Source organism: Gossypium hirsutum, chromosome A02, assembly GCF_007990345.1.
Source record: "Gossypium hirsutum isolate 1008001.06 chromosome A02, Gossypium_hirsutum_v2.1, whole genome shotgun sequence".
In the NCBI taxonomy this organism is placed as follows: domain Eukaryota; kingdom Viridiplantae; phylum Streptophyta; class Magnoliopsida; order Malvales; family Malvaceae; genus Gossypium; species Gossypium hirsutum.
Genome location: NC_053425.1, coordinates 23,457,867 through 23,463,866, shown reverse-complemented (window position 1 = coordinate 23,463,866; position 6,000 = coordinate 23,457,867).

Genomic DNA, 6,000 nt, shown 5'->3' with positions numbered 1-6,000 from the left:
TTGAGATGTTGCATCCTCGAGTTCAGTAGTTCATGGGAACGGTACTTACCTTTGATTGAATTCGCTTACAACAATAGTTTTCAATCAAGTATTAAGATGGCACCCTACGAGGCTTTGTACGGTCGTAAATGCCGTACACCATTGTTTTGGACCGAGCTCGGTGAAAGTAAAATTTTCAGAGTTGATTTGATTAAAGATGCCGAGCAGAAAGTAAAGGTAATCCGTGAAAGTCTGAAGGTAGCCACAGATCGTCAAAAGTCGTATGCGGATTTGAAAAGAAAAGACATTGAATATCAGGTTGGAGATAAAGTGTTTCTTAAGGTTTCGCCTTGGAAAAAGGTACTCAGATTCGGCCGTAAGGGCAAATTGAGTCCGAGGTTCATTGGGCCGTATGAAATATCCGAAAGAATTGGTCCAGTGGCATATAGATTGATTTTACCCCCTGAACTTGAAAGGATTCACAATGTTTTTCATGTTTCGATGCTTCGACGTTATAGATCCGATCCGTCACATGTGATTAATCCCTCAGAAGTTGAAATTCAATCTGACTTGAGTTATGAAGAAGAACCGATTCGTATCCTAGCTCGTGAAGTGAAAGAGTTGCGAAACAGAAGGGTTCCGTTAGTTAAGGTGTTATGGCTCAAACACGGGATCGAGGAAGCTACTTGGGAAACTGAGAGCTCGATGAAAGAACGATACCCAAACCTATTCACCGGTAAGATTTTCGGGGACGAAAATTTCTTAAGTGGGGGAGAGTTGTGACAGCCCAAAACTGACCCTAGTCGGGAAGTGGTTTCGGGACTGCTAAACCGAGTCTTATAAATAATTAAAAGTTATATTCTGTGTTTATGATGTGAGTAAATGCATGTGTGAAAGTTTCATGCATTAATTTGATCATCTTTATGTGAATTTATTAATATGGACTTATATGAAACTTTGTTGGAAAGTGAGAGGTTAATTTTACAATGGTCTAATAGTACATGCATTGAAAGGAGTGGTTTTGCATGTCAATTTACCCATGATAAACATGGTGGCCGGCCAAGGAAGGAATATGCTCCACTAATTCAAAAATTAAAATAATTTTGTATTAACAAATGATTTAATAATTGAAATTAAAGGAAATAAAATATGAGAAGTGGGAGGAGAAACCAAAGTGTTTCATCTTTACTTCTCCATTGCCGAAACTAGAAGAAAGAAAGAAGAAAAACTCTTGTTGAATTTCGGCTAAGGTGTTTTGATACAAAAAGGTATGTTTTATGCCACTCTTGAAAATGTATGCATAATTTGGAGGATTGGTTTAAATTTTACTTGAATCTTGGATTGAAATTAGGTTATTTATGAGGGTTGAATTGCGGCCTAGGAACTTAAAATTTTTAGTAGAAGTTTTGATGACATTAGATGGATAGTTAGGTTGGATGTGTTAAATTGTTAATTGCATTGTATTTAATGTTTAAAGAATAGGTAGTAGCTAATTAAAGTTAAGAAGGCTAGAATTTCTTTTAAGGGAGGTGTGACCTTAATATGAACAAAATAGAATCAGCCTTAAGCTTGACTAAATGGTTCGGTTATTATTAGCTTAGAAGAAACCTATATGAAATTGTTGTATTAAGTCATAATATATAATTACATATGAAGGCTAAGTTTAAGTAGTAAGGCCGAATAGGTTATAAATTAATTATAGACGGTTCATATACATAGGAGTATGTATGTATTTGTGTGTGCGGCATTGTTGATAAATGGTGAATTGGTAATAGTCTACTTGGGACAGCAGTAGTAAGGTGATTTTCGAAAATCGCCATAATTTGTAGGAGTTGAATTAGAAGCTGAGGGAATTATGTCATTAAAGCTTCAAGGGTCTATTTTCTTACAAAAGAAACTATAGAAACAAAAGAGTTACCGATCTAGAGATATTTGAAGTATTGTGGGGCTGAGTCAAAATGACTGCTGGATTCCCTGTTCTGTTTTTAGAAAATCATTATAAATTGTACAAAAATGGTTATAAGATAAAATTTATATGCTTAGACTCCTTAATGAGTCTAGTTTCAAATGAGATTAAATACAACACATTTGGAATTCTGTAAAGTGAGAAATTGGATTCGTAGTGAAGAGTGGTCAGAATAGTCAAACAGTGAAACAGGGGAAACTTTAAGAAAAATCTGGTATTGATTGGCCAACCCTAAAATTCTGAAAATTTTATGGGTGGAAGATATACGAGTCTACATTCAGGGAAAATTAACGGCAAGTGATTTGGAGTCTAGTAGCTCCAGTTATAAGTAATTTAGTAACTACTGCTCAGGAAAACAGCTCGTAGTGAATATGTGATTTTGTTGTAAACATTAATGAAAGTTTGCCGATGAATTATTTATTGATTAATATAAAGCTTACTATAATCTATGTGTGTGAAAGTCGGATCAATATATATATTATTCTGAAAGTAATACTTGAATAGTCGATTAATGACTATTTTAAATTTTGTTGAACTTAAGCTCAAGAGCAAGGGGGAACTAGATCCGATAAAGGGAAGGAAAAAGTAATTGAATAGCCGTTGAAGTCGTTCGACGACATTTGAGGTAAGTCTTCGAGTAATGACCCTACTTGAATTATATTGAAATGAATAGTCATACTATGACGGATAGTCAAATGTGCTTAGAGACTATCTTATAAAGCCAATTGAAATCATGCTCTTTGTGTGTGGCTACTGAGCCGAAATTTGAAAGGTTTAATAAATGTTTCGTGTTTGAGCCTTAGTAACGAAGAAATGATATGGATGTGTTATGATTATTGATATATGTGTGCGTGAACATTGGATTATATCCGGGCTAAGACCCGAAGGCAATTATGCGAGTTGATATATCCGGGCTAAGACCCGAAGGCAATTATGCGAGTTGACATATCCGGGGTAAGACCCGAAGGCAATTATGCGAGTTGATACATCCGGGCTATGACCCGAAGGCAATTATGCGGGATGATATATCCGGGCTAAGACCCGAAGGCAATTATGCGAGTTGATATGTCCGGGTTAAGACCCGAAGGCAAATGTGTTTGCGGCTGTATTCGGTTAGATACCGAAGAAACTTGGGTTTGAATGTGAGCGTTTTGTGCTGTAACTAATTTAATAAATATGCTCGACCAACCCGAACGATACGGTATGTTTGCATGTGCATTGGAAAAGTCGATTCGTTTTAAATAGTATTCGTGTGATCGGCTAACGAATTTTTCGGCTTTTAGAAAGGTTGATACCTTGTGTAAATATGTTGATGAAGTGTGAAGTAAGTATGATTATGAGAATGTGTGTTAATAAAGTGACTTAGTTAGCTATGTGAATGTAATACTGTAGTCAAAGCCGATTTCATTACTTGAGACTTACTAAGCTTAAAATGCTTACCCGGTTGCTTTGGCTCTCTGTTTTATAGATTTTGTTCGTCAGCTATCGGATTCGGGATCAGCGAAGTCGAAGTCATCTACACTATCAAAGCTCTTTTGGTACTCTTTTAGTTGAACTCTGGATATGGCATGTATAGGACTACCCCCTGTTGTTTAAGTTCTTATTGTGATGTATGTGTGTAAAGCCATGCGAAAATGGCTCGTAGAAGTGGAGTATGGCATTAGACCATTTGTGTTTATGTATGTATATATGGTTTCACGATGTGACTATGGTTTGAAATGGAAGTGTTGGGCTAATGATCAGCCATTGGAATGGCTAATTATGATCACATGTGGACCTATGTATGGCAAAACCCTAGTTGGTCCATGGTAACCACAAAATAGGTAAAGTTTACCTTGAAAACAGATGCTGACAGCAACAGTGGTGTAGATTTGAAAAATCACAAAAATTCGTAGGAGTGGAATTAAATAGTGAATAAATTATGTAATCGAACCTTGATGAACCTACTTTCATATGGAAGTAACGAAACAATCATATGAACAGTACAGTAAGAGATATTCGGGTTCTTGTGGAACGGGGCCAGAACAGTTTCTGGATTCTCTGTTCCGCCTTTGGAAATTCACTATAAATTGACCAGAGATAATTAGGGGTCATACCATATATGCATGGTTTCCTCTCTGAGTCTAGTTTCCATAGAAACAAACGGCATCGGTATTGAAGCTCTGTGCAGAGAGATATCCAAGTCGTAATGGGAAGAGGTCAGTGTAGTCGACCCCTGTAACATGGGAGACTTTGACTAATAAACTGTACTAATTGGCCCGACCAAAAATTCTAGAAAAAAATACATAGGTGGGGATATGAGTCTAGTTTCAGGGAAAAATCACAAAACTGATTTTCGAGTTGTGAAACTCAAGATATGATTTTTGAAGCGACTAGTACTCAGACTGGGCAGTGTCTGGAAAAATTTTTAAAAGTCTGTCAACACCTCGTATTCGACTCCGGTGACGGTCTCGGGTTCGGGGTGTTATAGTATATTCATATTGATTTGATAAGGTCGCATGGGTCGCTCGAGACAACTGTGGATCGATCGATGGCTGAGTGTCGATCATGTTACCGAAGGCTGTATGCCGTTATTGTGGGCTTCGTGCCGATTATAGACCCGTTATTGATGGCTTTGTGCCACGTATTCTGTTAAGTGGCTTTGCCACATTATCTGATTCTAGCGGCTCTGCCACAATATTATGTTATTAGCAGCTTTGCTGCATATTGGTGTGTGGGCTGGGTGGGTTGAGTTATTCCCCACATGGTGTGATGGGCTGGTACGGGTGGTGTGATGGCTGGATTGGGTTGGGATTGCATTCACATTCTGATTCTAATTCTGTTACCTGATACTTATTCTGATTCTGTCACCTAATTCTGATTTTGTCACCTGATTCTGATTCTAATTCTCATGTTGATTCTAGTTCTGATAATGTTTCTTATTTTGTAATGGGCTAAGGCCCATCTGGTACTGTCTGTTATAATGGGCTAAGGCCCAATTGATACTGAAACTGTAAGTAGGGTTGGGGCCAGACTTTTAATTCTTTTATATGACTGACTATTCCTTTTATATAGTATGGGATTTCACACTGTGTTTTCATAAAATCACCCTGTTTATTAACCTTTCAGGTAATTTTCAGCCTTAGATGGATAAGAGCTGCGAGGGGCTCGGAGGAAGCCACACACACTGTTTATGTTACAATTTTGATTATTACTTTTAAATGTTTTTATGTGGGTTGTAGTAAAGCTGTTGTAATTTTTTGGATTTCAAATTTGGAATTTTATTTATTGTTCTTATACTTGCTAGTATTAGAACACAGTTTTCCAAAGCAACTACTGTTGTTCAAAATATCAAGTATCCAAAATTGTTTTTAAATTAAGCTTCCGCAACTGCCAAGATTTTTACAAAGTTGTTAAGAATGTTATTCAGCTGAGGTTTTCTAACATGGTTTTAAAAGGGTATAAGTTTTTAATTATTAAGAAGGGTTTTTAATGGAAACATGGTTTTCGAAAAACACTTCAATGTGACACACCAGATTCGAACCAAACTTTCAGGTCGGGTTTGGGGTGTTACAATCCATGTGTATGAGCATCGATTACCGGCAATTGAATAAATTGACCATTAAGAATAAGTACCCTCTACCGAGGATAGATGACATGTTTGACCAATTCTGAGGAGCTTCGATTTTTTCTAAGATTGATCTCCGATATGGGTACCATCAACTGAGGGTCAAAGAGACTTATATATATAAGACGGCGTTTAGGACTCGTTATGGTCATTACGAGTTTCTAGTAATGCCATTTGGACTAACGAATGCACTAGCGGCTTTTATGGATCTGATGAACCGAGTGTTCCAGCCCTATTTGGACCGGTTCATAGTGGTTTTTATTAATGACATTCTGGTGTATTCGAGAACTGAAGATGATCATGATGAACATCTCTGAGTGGTTCTGTAGATTCTGAGGAAGAAACAACTATACACCAAGTTCAGTAAATGTGAGTTCTGGTTACAAGAGGTAACATTTCTGGGCCATGTGGTATCTACTGAAGGGATTAGAGTTGATCCTTAGAAGAT